The 14368-nt window shown below is 42.7% G+C and overlaps 1 pseudogene; it reads left to right on the top strand.

The window, feature by feature from the left end:
• The first annotated feature begins 5167 nt into the window (after positions 1-5167).
• Positions 5168-6983, top strand: Nop16-ps4 (NOP16 nucleolar protein, pseudogene 4; annotated as a pseudogene).
• Positions 6984-14368: the final 7385 nt, after the last annotated feature.

The following is a 14368-nucleotide window of genomic DNA, read 5'->3' as shown; positions in this document are numbered from 1 at the left end:
CTGAATCTTCATTTCAGAGGTATCCTCCCCGCCTTCAGTTTGGAGAAATGAGTGACCTGAATTCTACCTGCTGCCTACCATAGCCCTGTCAGGCAGTAACTACTGTTTCCCCATGTTGACCCCATGAGGAGTACAGGGTGACTACATTGCAATCTCAGCTTCCAAGTTAATAAACTCATTTCTGTGTCTCTTGGTAGAAGCATTCTTCTTGGGGAACGAAGAACTCTCAAAACAGTAGAGCCTGAAGTTACAGGGTCAGAAAAGCAAACTTTCACTCTGGGTCACCAATAGTAACAGTAAGAAAAGTCATTCCTACTTTTGACCTCGATTCCAAAAGTCCTGGCTGTGGAGGAAAAGTGCCATCTGACTTTCACCGTAAATCTCATCCCAAGGCAATACCTATTTTCCTGGGCCTAACAGGTTGCCATGCAGCAGGGGCTATAACTCTTCAAAGCCTGACTGACTCATCGTTCTTTCTTGTCATTTGCTTTAGCCGTCATGGGGACAGGATAAATCCCAAAGCCACGAGTCCAGCGCCATACCTTGTCTGCTGTAAAGGTAGTTTCTTGTCCAGAGCAATGCTTTGTAAAATATAGCAAGCGTGTTGCGTTACTACCCCAGATGGTAGTTCTGACACCAGCACGGAGAGGTAAAGCGAAATCCTCTTCCACCGTGGGTATCTATCCCACTGAGAACAAAGCAGTACTACTCCAGTGATGAATGTGGTTCGGTGTATCAACGTAATCAATCTGGCAACAGGTGGCTAGGTAGATCTCCTGGGTTCACACTCCCCCTCAGGGAATGATGCCATATTTGAAGTTCAGTGTTGGTTTGTACTGCCCAGAGGCAGGGCACTCTAGAGCAGCCTTGGACTGGTTAGCTGTGGTAAAAAGGAACTCATGTTGTGAGGCCATGTATTAATGGCATCCTCATGTGATCATTGGCCAATGGGAAGGCCAGCTACCAGTGAGGGAACAGGCCCAGTGTGCCCACGGAATGAGGAAATCTTTTCCTGACTTTATTCTTGGGGAAGTGTTGGCATAAGACAGAAATACCTTCTTATGTGGTGGCTGAATAGTCATTCTGGTTCCCCAGACACAGTCTTCCTGTCCTGATCCCTTTCAGTCCCTGATTAGCCACCTAAACTGTTAGCTGTTCAGCTGTTCTCCATAATCAATGTGAACCTTCAGCAACCTTGAATTCCACAATCTTGAAGTGTGTGTGTGTGTGTGTGTGTGTGTGTGTGTGTGTGTAAGATCCATGCCACAGTGTGGAGTTCGGAGGACAACTTTGTGGAGCTAGCTCTCTCCTTCTACTGTTTTGTCGGTTGAAATCAGAACCTGAACTCAGGTCACCAGCCTTGTGCCTTTACCCAGTGAGCCATCTCACCAGCATATGGTTGTGATTTTTAATGTAAAAAAAATTGAGCATGTTTGCACTTTCTAAACTGTTAACAATAAACAAATCATTACTTCTCCAGAAAGATCCAATTTCTGCTGGGAGTGCTGGGTAGATCCCACTCAGGTTCTTGGCATCAGGTCTTGTGACTTCATTGCTCCTCTGGAGAAAGGATGAGAGAAGCCCTCCATGTCCCTTGCTCCTGTGTCCTCGGTGCTTTGACTTCTCTCCAGAGCCACAGTTCGGTGTGTGGGAGTCTGCTTTATTCTGCGATGGGTGATCCTACTTAATTTTAGTCTTCTCATGCTATGCGCTTTGTAGCGAAGGTAATTTTAAAAGCAGCCCACACTGAGCCTAAATACAATCCTAGGCAAGAAAGGCGTGGCTATATGCTGTCAGGTTAGCACAAACCTAGACAAAGGAAAAGGAAATCTCAACTCAATAACTTGCCTACAGATTGGCCTATAGTCAAGTCTGTGGAGGCATCTTCTTGATTAATGGCTGGTTGGGGTAGGGCAGCCCACTGTGAGTTATGGCACTTTGGGGAGGTGGTGTGGGGCTGTATAGGACAATGGATGGGCAAGCAGTAAACGTGCTCCTCAGTGGCCTCTGCCTCCAGATTTCTGCCTTGGCTTCCACTGACGGTGGACTATAACTTGTAAGCCAAACCAATCCTTTCCTTCCAAGTTGCTTTCAATCTTAGTCTTTACCACAGTAAGGAAAAGCAACTAAGACACATACTAGTTCCCATCGTTTTGATCAAACATCTTAACTGCCTTCTCTATTCCTGGAACTTTTATCAGAAAGAATGAAAGCCAGAGACATAATGGAAGGGAATAGGGGAAAATTTCATAGACTAAAGTAATCACAACAGTAATTGTGAAGGAAAGAATGAGTTTAATGTTGTATTCTACTTTTAAAGCTATGGAAAAATTCTTGCCACATACATAGGCCGGCAAAACAAAACGTAGGCACGGAAAAAATGACTGACGGTAAAAATAGCAAAATACTTAGCCAAGCTTGGAGTCATTAAAGTAATACAGCTGCAGACAGTTTATAGGTTTCTGTTTTTAATTAGCTTAAAGAGTACAGTGCTTGGCTCAGGCAGGCATCTAGCTGCTACAACAGACTGATTAACTTTCACCCCACTTCTTTAGCTTCCCAAAAGTTGTTGAGACCTTGGATCAGGGCAATTCTAGATTTCACAATAATCTAGAGCAGTAAAGATTTCTCTCTGTGAGGGTTTCATGGCTGTGAAGAGACAGTATGACCGAGGGAACTCTTATAAAGGAAAACATTTAACTGGGGCTGGCTCAGAGTTCAGGTGCTTAGTCCATTATCATCATGGTAGACAGGAAGCATGGCGGCACACAGGCAGACCTGGTGCTGGAGAGGTAGCTGAGGGCTCTGCATCTGGATTGGCAGGCAACAGGAAGAGTGACACTGGGCCTGGCCTGAGCTTCTGAAACCACAAAGCCCACCCCAGTGACACACAACAAGGCTGTATCTACTCCAACAAGGCCGCCATTTCCAAAAATGCCAATCCCTGTGAGTCTGTGGGGCCATTTTCATTCAAACCACCACAGAAGTCTCCAACCCTTACACACCAGGGGGAATATCAGAACTTCTGACTAGGCTTTCCTAACTCGGGGTTGGGGATTTTTTTTAGATCTGCCAATAAAGAGGAAAATCCTGCCACAGCCTCTAAACAGTGATATAATGATTCATCTACTCCTTAAACTGATACGGATCTGAAATGCTCAGCACCAAGACCTCTGACAGAAAAAACAAAGTGGGTTTCTATCTTAGATTTCATAGAATAGTCACACCATCCTATAACCCTTCTAAGGGGTTGGTGTGAGTGCTAACCACATATTCCAGAACACAGTACTACTTGAAATTCAGCTCCTCTTTCTTTTCTTCTTTATTTTTTTTAAATATGATGTATTTATTGTGATTTTATGTGTGTTGTATCTTGCCTGCATGTATGTCTGTGTAAGGGTGTCAGATCCCCTTGGACTGGGGTTACAGACAGCCATGAGCTGCCATGTGGATGCTGAGAATTGAACTCAGGTCCTCTTAACCTCTGAGTCATCTCTCCAGCCCCCCTTTTCTTTATTTTAAGGATTTTATTTCAATGTTTGTGTGTGGGTGGGGGTCAGAGTGTGTACAAACATCAAGGGAGTATCCTTCTTCATCACTCCCTGCCTATTTGAGGCAAGGTCTCTCCCTGAACCTAGGGCTCACATTTTCTCAGGTAGGTCAGAAGCTAGCAAGCCTCAGAGATTCTCCTGTTTCTGCCACCTTGGAACTGAGGTTCCAGCTATGAGTGGGACCTCTGGCTTGTTGGGTCGGGACTTAGATCCAAACGCTGGTCTTCATGGTTGTACAGAAAACATAAATTCATAGCTGCTGGACTATCTCTCCTGTCCCTGTCCTGATAGGGGTATTATCTAAATAAAGATGTGTGGGTGAATGGAATAGAATGGAGAGACCAGCTAAGCTCATGCACATATGACCAAATAATGTACATATAGTCCTCTTTTCAACAAATGGTGCTGGGAAAACTGGATATCCATAGAGCAAAGGGTCAAGTTGGGCCCTTGACTTAATACCACTTGTCAAAACCAACTGAAAATGAATTGAAGAGCACTTAATGTAGAAGATAAAAATCATAAGATTTTAGAAGAAAACGGAGGGAATAACTTTGAGACGTTGAATTTGACACTATATTCTTGGACATGATACACTAATAAATTTAATAAATCTTAATCCAGTCCTCCTCCTTTGCAGATGAAAAACAGTTTGTCACCTGTCCAAACTATTAGAAAAAAGGATTACACTGGGGTTTGGCTCATTGTCTAGACTTTGTAGATAAATGAAATAAGTCAACGAGAATAAAACATGAAAGGCAGAGCCGATACACAGTGGGCAGGTGTCGTGTAGCATTCTGGAGCTCTGCTCTGATTTATTTTGACTCGTGGATGCCTCTGTTGACTAATTAAATTGTCCAAATGTGACTCTAGGCCAAGGCACATCCCATTCCCTTTCTAGTAAATCTGTGTAGCAGGCAGAGGAGAGTTATTAATAACTAAGCACCGGGGGAGGAATGAATCAATTAGCATGGAAGCAATAGTCGGTAGATCACAGCTCTTCCTGGAGAAAGAACAAAACGATGCAAGTAGAGTAAAGGAAGAAGTGCGAATCTTCAGTTCTGTGCACTACTCTGGCTGTACTTACAAAGTTTAAGTGTGCAACTACCTGAATCTTTTAATAGCAATTTCTGCCCCACATGTGGCCCATACATATACAGCCACCAAACTTGATAAAGTGGATGATGCAAAGAAGTGCAGGCTGACAGGAACTGTATATAGATCTCTCCTGAGAGACACAGCCAGAATACAGCAAATACAGAGGCGAATGCCAGCAGCAAACCACTGAACTGAGAATAGGACCCCCGTTGAAGGAATCAGAGAAAGAACTGGAAGAGCTTGAAGGGGCTCGAGACCCCATATGTACAACAATGCCAAGCAACCAGAGCTTCCAGGGACTAAGCCACTACCTAAAGACTATACATGGACTGACCCTGGACTCTGACCTCATAGGTAGCAATGAATATCCTAGTAAGAGCACCAGTGGAAGGGGAAGCCCTGGGTCCTGCCAAGACTGAACCCCCGGTGAACGTGATTGTTGGGGGAGGGTGGTAATGGGGGAAGGATGGGGAGGGGAACACCCATAGAGAAGGAGAGGGGGAGGGGTTAGGGGGATGTTGGCCTGGAAACTGGGAAAGGGAATAACAATTGAAATGTAAATAAGAAATACCCAAATTAATAAAGATGGAGGGAAAAAATTTAAAAAAAAAAAACAATTTCCAACCTAGGAAACTAGGGGAGCCAACGGAGGCATGGGGGCCCACAGACGGTTCAATCTTCCAAACAAAAGCAACATTAAAAGTATTTACGATGTAACTATTTGTCATGCTATGTATTCATTGTATACACTTTCCCATAGGTGATAGTGAACAATAAAAAATGAAATTTAAAGCACACCGAAGCTCAGTTTCTAGGTTGAAAGCTAGGAAAGCAATGTGGATGGATGACATCATTTGGTTCCCAATTGTGTGGAAAACCCAGGAGCACTGGGAACGAAGTGCAGAAAGGATTTCAAAAGTACAAAGAGGAGATGAACTACAGAATCACTGTTGGAAGAGCAGTGCTTCCATATGTTCATTTTTCTCTTTGATTTCTTGAGAAAGAATCTCTCTGTATAGCCCTGACTGTTCTGGAACTCACAGAGATCTGTCTGCCTCTGTCTTCTGAGTGCTGGGGTTGAAGGCACGTGTATGCACCCAGCATACAGAAAGGATTTTGATAGTGAATTGGCAGAGAAAGCAGTTGTTTGTTGCTTGGTTGGTTTTTGTTTTTTTGTTTTTTTTTTTTTTTTTTGGTTCTTTTTTTCGGAGCTGGGGACCGAACCCAGGGCCTTGCGCTTCCTAGGTAAGCGCTCTACCACTGAGCTAAATCCCCAGCCCCTTTTGTTTTTGTTTTTAATGAGTCATTGGTTTGGAAGGATCATTGGACTTTTGATATCGTAATTTTTAAGTGTACAGATAATAGCTGTAAGTAAATTTGAGATGTTGGCAACTGTTGTGCTTTGTTCTAAAAGCATCAACTTTAAGAATGAAAACCCAGTTGACACGGGGCTCTGAGAGTTTGATTCAGAATTTGAGCTGCAGGTTAGGAGTTTGAGCTACGGGAACGGCAATTTGCTTGATAGCCAAGGCTAAGGGAAAGATTCGGAGGCAGAAGTTTGGTTACAATGTCAACCGAACTCGGCTCAATCAGAATGCTCCTTGGAAGGCAGTGCCACGGACGGAGTGCTCCCACCACATCCGACATGCCTGGAACCACACCACATTCTTGCGGCAGAACCTGGTGGAGATGCGGTTGGCCATGAACCCTAACAAGGCGGTTCCCGCACATAAGAGGATGGCAAAGGCTATGGGGGTAGACACGGAGAGACCCAAGGATCCCATACAGAAGCCCTATGTGGTAAATGGCCTGGAGGCAGAAGCCAGCCTCCAGAGAAGGAAGGAAATACCTTGTCTCCGGGCCTCATCGACAATGTACATTACAGGTGGAGAATCGTGGGGAGGACTGTGAGGTCATGGTCTGGGATGAGAAAAATTACTATCAAGACACCCCACACCAGATTCTGAATAAGGTCAATGTCAATAAACACTTTGGCCCAACTGAATGGCAAGTCTCCATCAATACTTTGCAGACTAAGAAGATGGAGATAGACTGAGTGGTGCACACCCCCAGACCCAGGTTTACTGGACCAAAGAAACCAAACCCAGGCTGTCAGGCAAGGGATGTATAAGCTTCAGATGATGCTGGCAAAGTCCTATAGAATCAGGTTTTACATGCATGATCTCTGTCTCTTCCCTCATTCCCCTCCTTCCATCTAGAAAAGGAAATCTCCTTTTCTTTTTTTTGAGAGAGGCTATTTTTTCTAATAGCCTTAGCTGTCCTAGAACTCTCTTGTAGACCAGGTTGGTCTTGAACTCGGAGATCCACCTGCCTCTGCCTCCCATGTGCTGGGATTAAAGGTGTGCACCACCACCATCTGGAGGAGAAGGGAACTCTTTCAAAGCCATGGTTTATGTTCTATTGGGAGATTATAGAAAGCCAGGGCCTGCTTGTTCTGTGTTCAAAGGAGATGGCTCTATTTCAATGTGTTCTGTACATGATAAAACAGTATTGTACCTGTGTAACATGATTAGGCGCTTTCGTTTTGTTTAAGACTGGGCTTCTCTGTGTAGTCCTAGGTGGTATTAAAAGGCACACTTGTTTAATAAAAACAAAATTAAGACCCAAAATATTGTGTCATTTTTGGATAGGTGGAGGCAGTTAGGGCATTCATGTGTGCATAAGGAGGAAGGCCATGCTAAGTGGAATGCTTCTTTCTAAAGCTCCTCGCCTCCTGCACGGACACTTTTCATGTTAAATCCCAAGACAAGAGCACCAGCTACCCTGTCCAGCCTCCCTACTGTGCTGCCTGCAGACACAGTGCACCTTAGCTTCCAGGCTGCTCTCAATCGAGAGCTCTCAGAACAATATCAAAGAAGCTGCTGTGTATCTGTCTCTGACATTGTGGATCTGCAAGTATCCGGCTGTGCGTTTGATTCTATAAATGAACAGGTCTTTTAACAGTAGCTTTGTGTTTTGTTTTTCTTTTCTGGCTGTGACACACAGGTTTTAATATCAAAATGAATAGTCTTAAAACATTTTCCTTTGCTTTATTGTGAATAGTCAAATAGTCAAACACTCCTGGGGACAAAATAATCAGGACTCAGGATCTCTAATAAAGCTTCTTTATTTTCCTTTTCTTTTTCTTTTTCCTCCTTAATTTGGCCTCATAGACCCTGACGTTATAATACAGACGCGGGACACTAACTTTACAATATAAAACAATTTAACCCAGATGTTGACGGCAGACAAATATAAGCACAAGTCTGAGAGCTTGCTTCAGAAGTGGAGAAGTGTTGGGATCCTAGAATAGCAGTCATAGCCCACAGCTAAAATATCCCTGTAGAACTTGTAATCAAGGCCATCACCCATACACAGACATTACAGTAACTCCTGTGCATTCTTATCTCCTCCACTCCTCTTCCTTCCCTTCCGTGGCCCATCTCTCCACATTGCTATTCTTTCCCACTCTTCAGGGTCCCATGATCGACCAGAACACACTGAGATTTTAGGACTACCCTGGTAAATCTATAGTTCTGAAAAATAAAGAAGGGTCTCATGGACCTTTCGAAACCTTAACAGCAGAGATCTTAATGAGACCTGTTTCTAGGTCCTTATCCACAAAACGCAAATCTCCAAGAGCAAATGCCCAGAGGTAGAGATGCAACCCAACCTCTGTGTCTGTCAGCTAACGGGAGCCTGCACTTCCCCTTGTCGCTTAAGCTACTTTGCACTGAGGTCTGTAACTGGCAAAGTCTTTTAACTCTTCACCCACAAAGGGTCCTAGATAGATCTAACATGAAATCTGTCAGGACTTGTATAAACTGGACTTACGTCTTAATGGTTTCTGGAGCCCCAGACACTTTTTTTTTTGTGGGCATTTTCCTTCATAAAACATAAAAAATATTTTTCAGTGGCATTGAAATAAAGATAAAATGTAATCCACATCATATCACTAAGCTTCTATTAATTTTTTCTTTAGTTGGAAATTAAAAATCAGCTTACACAGGTTCCTGCAAATATTATAGACCTCAGGGGCTGTGCCTGCTACTCCTTACGAGTAAACCAATCTTGCATGGGAGGCATGCCTAAACACTGGCTGGGTATGTTAGTTATGACTGGGTCGCTATCATTTAGGGTGGTGCTGATTGCAAACAATGCAATAAAATGCAAAGTAGCTTAAGCAATAAGAGAAAGCATGGGCTCTGTGAACTGGTAAGTACAGAGGTTGGATTGGTTCCACATCTCTGGGCATTTGCTCGTGTGCGTGTGTGTGTGTGTGTGTGTGTGTGTGTGTGTGTGTGTGTGGGTGTGTGTAAGGACCTAGAGACAACAGACCTTGTTAAAAATTGCCTTTTCCCTTTTTAATGCTTCCTTGACTACCTTATAGCACAGGCCATTTTATATGCTGTGGAGAACCTAAGAATGGTGGACACTTGCTTTCTCAGTCTCCCTTGAAGGTAGCCATTACAACGTTGGTGAAAGTATTCCACTGGCTCCTTGGAAGATTTTTTTCCCCTTGGATGTGCACTTCCCACATTTCCATTCTACTTCAGAATATGCATGGCTTCTGTAGCTGCCTGGAAGCCATGAGAGGTCATGAGGACTGGAAGAGCAGAAAGATCTAATTCCAAGTTGTCGATGGTAGGATTGACCCACTTAATAGCTGATGATAGGGTTGACCCACTTAATAGCTGTGGATGCCCATCCCCGAACACTTCATTGAGGGTATAGTTCTACAACAGGCTGCTCCTAGCTGGGCAGCCCTATTAATGGTAGCTTGTTAAGATATCAAGAGAACAAATTATGTGCCATAAAGTTTTAGATATTGATCAATGCCGTGAGCACAGTAAATATCGTGGAGGTCACTTCAAGCGGTACAATTGCAGAAGGCCTCTCTAAGGTGACCTTTGAGGCTGGTAGAGTCAGTCATGCAAAGATCTGGAGTGCAGGGTGATTCAGACAGAACGAGCCGTGACTCTGCAAGTCCTCATCTTCAGGCCTGTGATCTTCAATAGCAGAAAGAACCCCACTGGTGAGCAGAAATAAGAGGAGGAAGTGGAGGAAGTGAGGCCAGAGAAGTCACACAGGATGTGTTCGCCTTTTAGGTATGTTTTTGAGACAGGGCCTTAAACAAAATTCTCCTGCCCCAGCATCATGAATGCTGGGATTAAAAGTATGTGCCAGCATTCCCGGCTCATGTTTTGTTTTTTAACTAAAGGCTTCAGGATATAGACAGCTAGTACGAGATAATGGCTTTGAAAAGTTGGTCGGACTGGCTAATTTTAGAAATTTCATTATGGGGGTAGCTGTTTAGTACTCTAGCTTATCAGATTTGGTGACGGGGTCTACCCATCTTTTTTATCCTCATCGCCCTCCAGTTGTTTTGGTTCTTAGAGAGCATCATGTGCACAAAAGAAACAGAGAAGGAGCATCTATGGAAGAATCAAGTTACCTTATGGGCTTTTCTCGGGATTCTTTAAAAATTAGGGTCAGAGGGTCAGGCTGGCACATTGTAGGTAGTCAAAAGCAAGGCTTGTGCATATAGTCATAGACAGAGCCATGGAGGGAGGGAGCAGTTGTCATTTGGGGGGAGGGACTGCTTGCCGGTCTTTTTTTTTTTTTTACACCTTAATGAAGTTTATAGAATATTCCCTTAGAAATGAAATTCTGGTGTTATACAGAAAGCAAACCTCTCAAATACAGTAGCTAATGTGACCCTGTTTCCCAGGTGGTTTTCATAGTTGCATCCTAAGTGTTCTGTGGAGACAACAGTTGCTCTAAATCTGCTTTTTAAATTTTTAAAAGGGAGATGTTTTTGCAGACTTGATAGACTTTCTAGTAAATCTCACCAACATTTACTTGGTTGCTATCTCATAGGTGGAAGTTTCCATCTCTATTGGATATTCTTTTATTTTTTTTTTTTTATTAACTTGAGTATTTCTTATATACATTTCGAGTGTTATTCCCTTTCCCGGTTTCCGGGCAAACATCCCCCTCCCCCCCCTTCCTTATGGGTGTTCCCCTCCCAACCCTCCCCCCATTGCCGCCCTCCCCCCATAGACTAGTTCACTGGGGGTTCAGTCTTAGCAGGACCCAGGGCTTCCCCTTCCACTGGTGCTCTTACTAGGATATTCATTGGTACCTATGGGGTCAGAGTCCAGGGTCAGTCCATGTATAGTCTTTAGGTAGTGGCTTAGTCCCTGGAAGCTCTGGTTGCTTGGCATTGTTGTACTTTTGGGGTCTCGAGCCCCTTCAAGCTCTTCCAGTTCTTTCTCTGATTCCTTCAATAGAGGACCTATTCTCAGTTCAGTGGTTTGCTGCTGGCATTCGCCTCTGTATTTGCTGTATTCTGGCTGTGTCTCTCAGGAGCGATCTACATCTGGCTCCTGTCGGTCTGCACTTCTTTGCTTCATCCATCTTGTCTAATTGGGTGGCTGTATATGTATGGGCCACATGTGGGGCAGGCTCTGAATGGGTGTTCCTTAAGTCTCTGTTTTAATCTTTGCCTCTCCCTTCCCTGCCAAGGGTATTCTTTTTCCTCATTTAAAGAAGGAGTGAAGCATTCACATTTTGATCATCCGTCTTGAGTTTCGTTTGTTCTAGGGATCTAGGGTAATTCAAGCATTTGGGCTAATAGCCACTTATCAGTGAGTGCATACCATGTATGTCTTTCTGTGATTGGGTTAGCTCACTCAGGATGATATTTTCCAGTTCCAACCATTTGCCTACGAATTTCATAAACTCGTTGTTTTTCATAGCTGAGTAATATTCCATTGTGTAGATGTACCACATTTTCTGTATCCATTCCTCTGTTGAAGGGCATCTGGGTTCTTTCCATTTTCTGGCTATTATAAATAAGGCTGCGATGAACATAGTGGAGCACGTGTCTCTTTTATATGTTGAGGCATCTTTTGGGTATATGCCCAAGAGAGGTATAGCTGGATCCTCAGGCAGTTAAATATCCAATTTTCTGAGGAACCTACAGACTGATTTCCAGAATGGTTTTACCAGTCTGCAATCCCACCAACAATGGAGGAGTGTTTCTCTTTCTCCACATCCTCACCAGCATCTGCTGTCACCTGAGTTTTTGATCTTAGCCAATCGCACTGGTGTGAGGTGAAATCTCAGGGTTGTTTTGATTTGCATTTCCCTTATGACTAAAGATGTTGAACATTTCTTTAGGTGTTTCTCAGCCATTCGGCATTCCTCAGCTGTGAATTCTTTGTTTAGCTCTGAACCCCATTTTTTAATAGGGTTATTTGTTTCCCTGCGGTGTAACTTCTTGAGTTCTTTGTATATTTTGGATATAAGGCCTCTATCTGTTGTAGGATTGGTAAAGATCTTTTCCCAATCTGTTGGTTGCCGTTTTGTCCTAACCACAGTGTCCTTTGCCTTACAGAAGCTTTGCAGTTTTATGAGATCCCATTTGTCGATTCTTGATCTTAGAGCATAAGCCATTGGTGTTTTGTTCAGGAAATTTTTTCCAGTGCCCATGTGTTCCAGATGTTTCCCTAGTTTTTCTTCTATTAGTTTGAGTGTGTCTGGTTTGATGTGGAGGTCCTTGATCCACTTGGACTTAAGCTTTGTACAGGGTGATAAGGATGGATCGATCTGCATTCTTCTACATGTTGCCCTCCAGTTGAACCAGCACCATTTGCTGAAAATGCTATCTTTTTTCCATTGGATGGTTTTGGCTCCTTTGTCAAAAATCAAGTGACCATAGGTGTGTGGGTTCATTTCTGGGTCTTCAATTCTATTCCATTGGTCTATCTGTCTGTCTCTGTACCAATACCATGCAGTTTTTATCACTATTGCTCTGTAATACTGCTTGAGTTCAGGGATAGTGATTCCCCCTGAAGTCCTTTTATTGTTGAGGATAGCTTTAGCTATCCTGGGTTTTTTGTTATTCCAGATGAATTTGCAAATTGTTCTGTCTAACTCTTTGAAGAATTGGATTGGTATTTTGATGGGGATTGCATTGAATCTGTAGATTGCTTTTGGTAAAATGGCCATTTTTACTATATTAATCCTGCCAATCCATGAGCATGGGAGATCTTTCCATCTTCTAAGGTCTTCTTCAATTTCTTTCCTCAGTGTCTTGAAGTTCTTATTGTACAGATCTTTTACTTGCTTGGTTAAAGTCACACCGAGGTACTTTATATTATTTGGGTCTATTATGAAGGGTGTCGTTTCCCTAATTTCTTTCTCGGTTTGTTTCTCTTTTGTATAGAGGAAGGCAACTGATTTATTTGAGTTAATTTTATACCCAGCCACTTTGCTGAAGTTGTTTATCAGCTTTAGTAGTTCTCTGGTGGAACTTTTGGGATCACTTAAATATACTATCATGTCATCTGCAAATAGTGATATTTTGACCTCTTCTTTTCCGATCTGTATCCCCTTGATCTCCTTTTGTTGTCTGATTGCTCTGGCTAGAACTTCAAGAACTATATTGAATAAGTAGGGAGAGAGTGGGCAGCCCTGTCTAGTCCCTGATTTTAGTGGGATTGCTTCAAGTTTCTCTCCATTTAGTTTAATGTTAGCAACTGGTTTGCTGTATATGGCTTTTACTATGTTTAGGTATGGGCCTTGAATTCCTATTCTTTCCAGGACTTTTATCATGAAAGGGTGTTGAATTTTGTCAAATGCTTTCTCAGCATCTAATGAAATGATCATGGGGTTCTGTTCTTTCAGTTTGTTTATATAATGGATCACGTTGATGGTTTTCCGTATATTAAACCATCCCTGCATGCCTGGGATGAAGCCTACTTGATCATGGTGGATGATTGTTTTGATGTGCTCTTGAATTCGGTTTGCCAGAATTTTATTGAGTATTTTTGCGTCGATATTCATAAGGGAAATTGGTCTGAAGTTCTCTTTCTTTGTTGTGTCTTTGTGTGGTTTAGGTATAAGAGTAATTGTCATTTTTTTTTGTTTGTTTTTTTTGTTTTTGTTTTGTTTTTTTGTTTTTTTTAGTTATGCTTTTTTTTTTCTTTATTCTTTTTTTTTTTTTTCCGGGGCTGGGGACCGAACCCAGGACCTTGTGCTTCCTAGGCAAGCGCTCTACCACTGAGCCAAATCCCCAACCCCAAGAGTAATTGTGGCTTCGTAGAAGGAATTCGGTAGGGCTCCATCTGTTTCAATTTTGTGGAATAGTTTGGATAATATTGGTATGAGGTCTTCTATGAAGGTTTGATAGAATTCTGCACTAAACCCGTCTGGACCTGGGCTCTTTTTGGTTGGGAGACCTTTAATGACTGCTTCTATTTCCTTAGGAGTTATGGGGTTGTTTAACTGGTTTATCTGTTCCTGATTTAACTTCGATACCTGGTATCTGTCTAGGAAATTGTCCATTTCCTGAAGATTTTCAAATTTTGTTGAATATAGGTTTTTATAGTAAGATCTGATGATTTTTTGAATTTCCTCTGAATCTGTAGTTATGTCTCCCTTTTCATTTCTGATTTTGTTAATTTGGACGCACTCTCTGTGTCCTCTCATTAGTCTGGCTAAGGGTTTATCTATCTTGTTGATTTTCTCAAAGAACCAACTTTTGGTTCTGTTGATTCTTTCTATGGTCCTTTTTGTTTCTACTTGGTTGATTTCAGCTCTGAGTTTGATTATTTCCTGCCTTCTACTCCTCCTGGGTGTATTTGCTTCTTTTTGTTCTAGAGCTTTTAGGTGTGCTGTCAAGCTGCTGACATATGCTCTTTCCTGTTTCT

The sequence above is a fragment of the Rattus norvegicus genome, chromosome 2, assembly GCF_036323735.1.
Source record: "Rattus norvegicus strain BN/NHsdMcwi chromosome 2, GRCr8, whole genome shotgun sequence".
Classification (NCBI taxonomy): Eukaryota; Metazoa; Chordata; class Mammalia; order Rodentia; family Muridae; genus Rattus; species Rattus norvegicus.
Note: the sequence above shows the minus strand (reverse complement) of the source record. Positions and strands in the feature narration are given on the sequence as shown.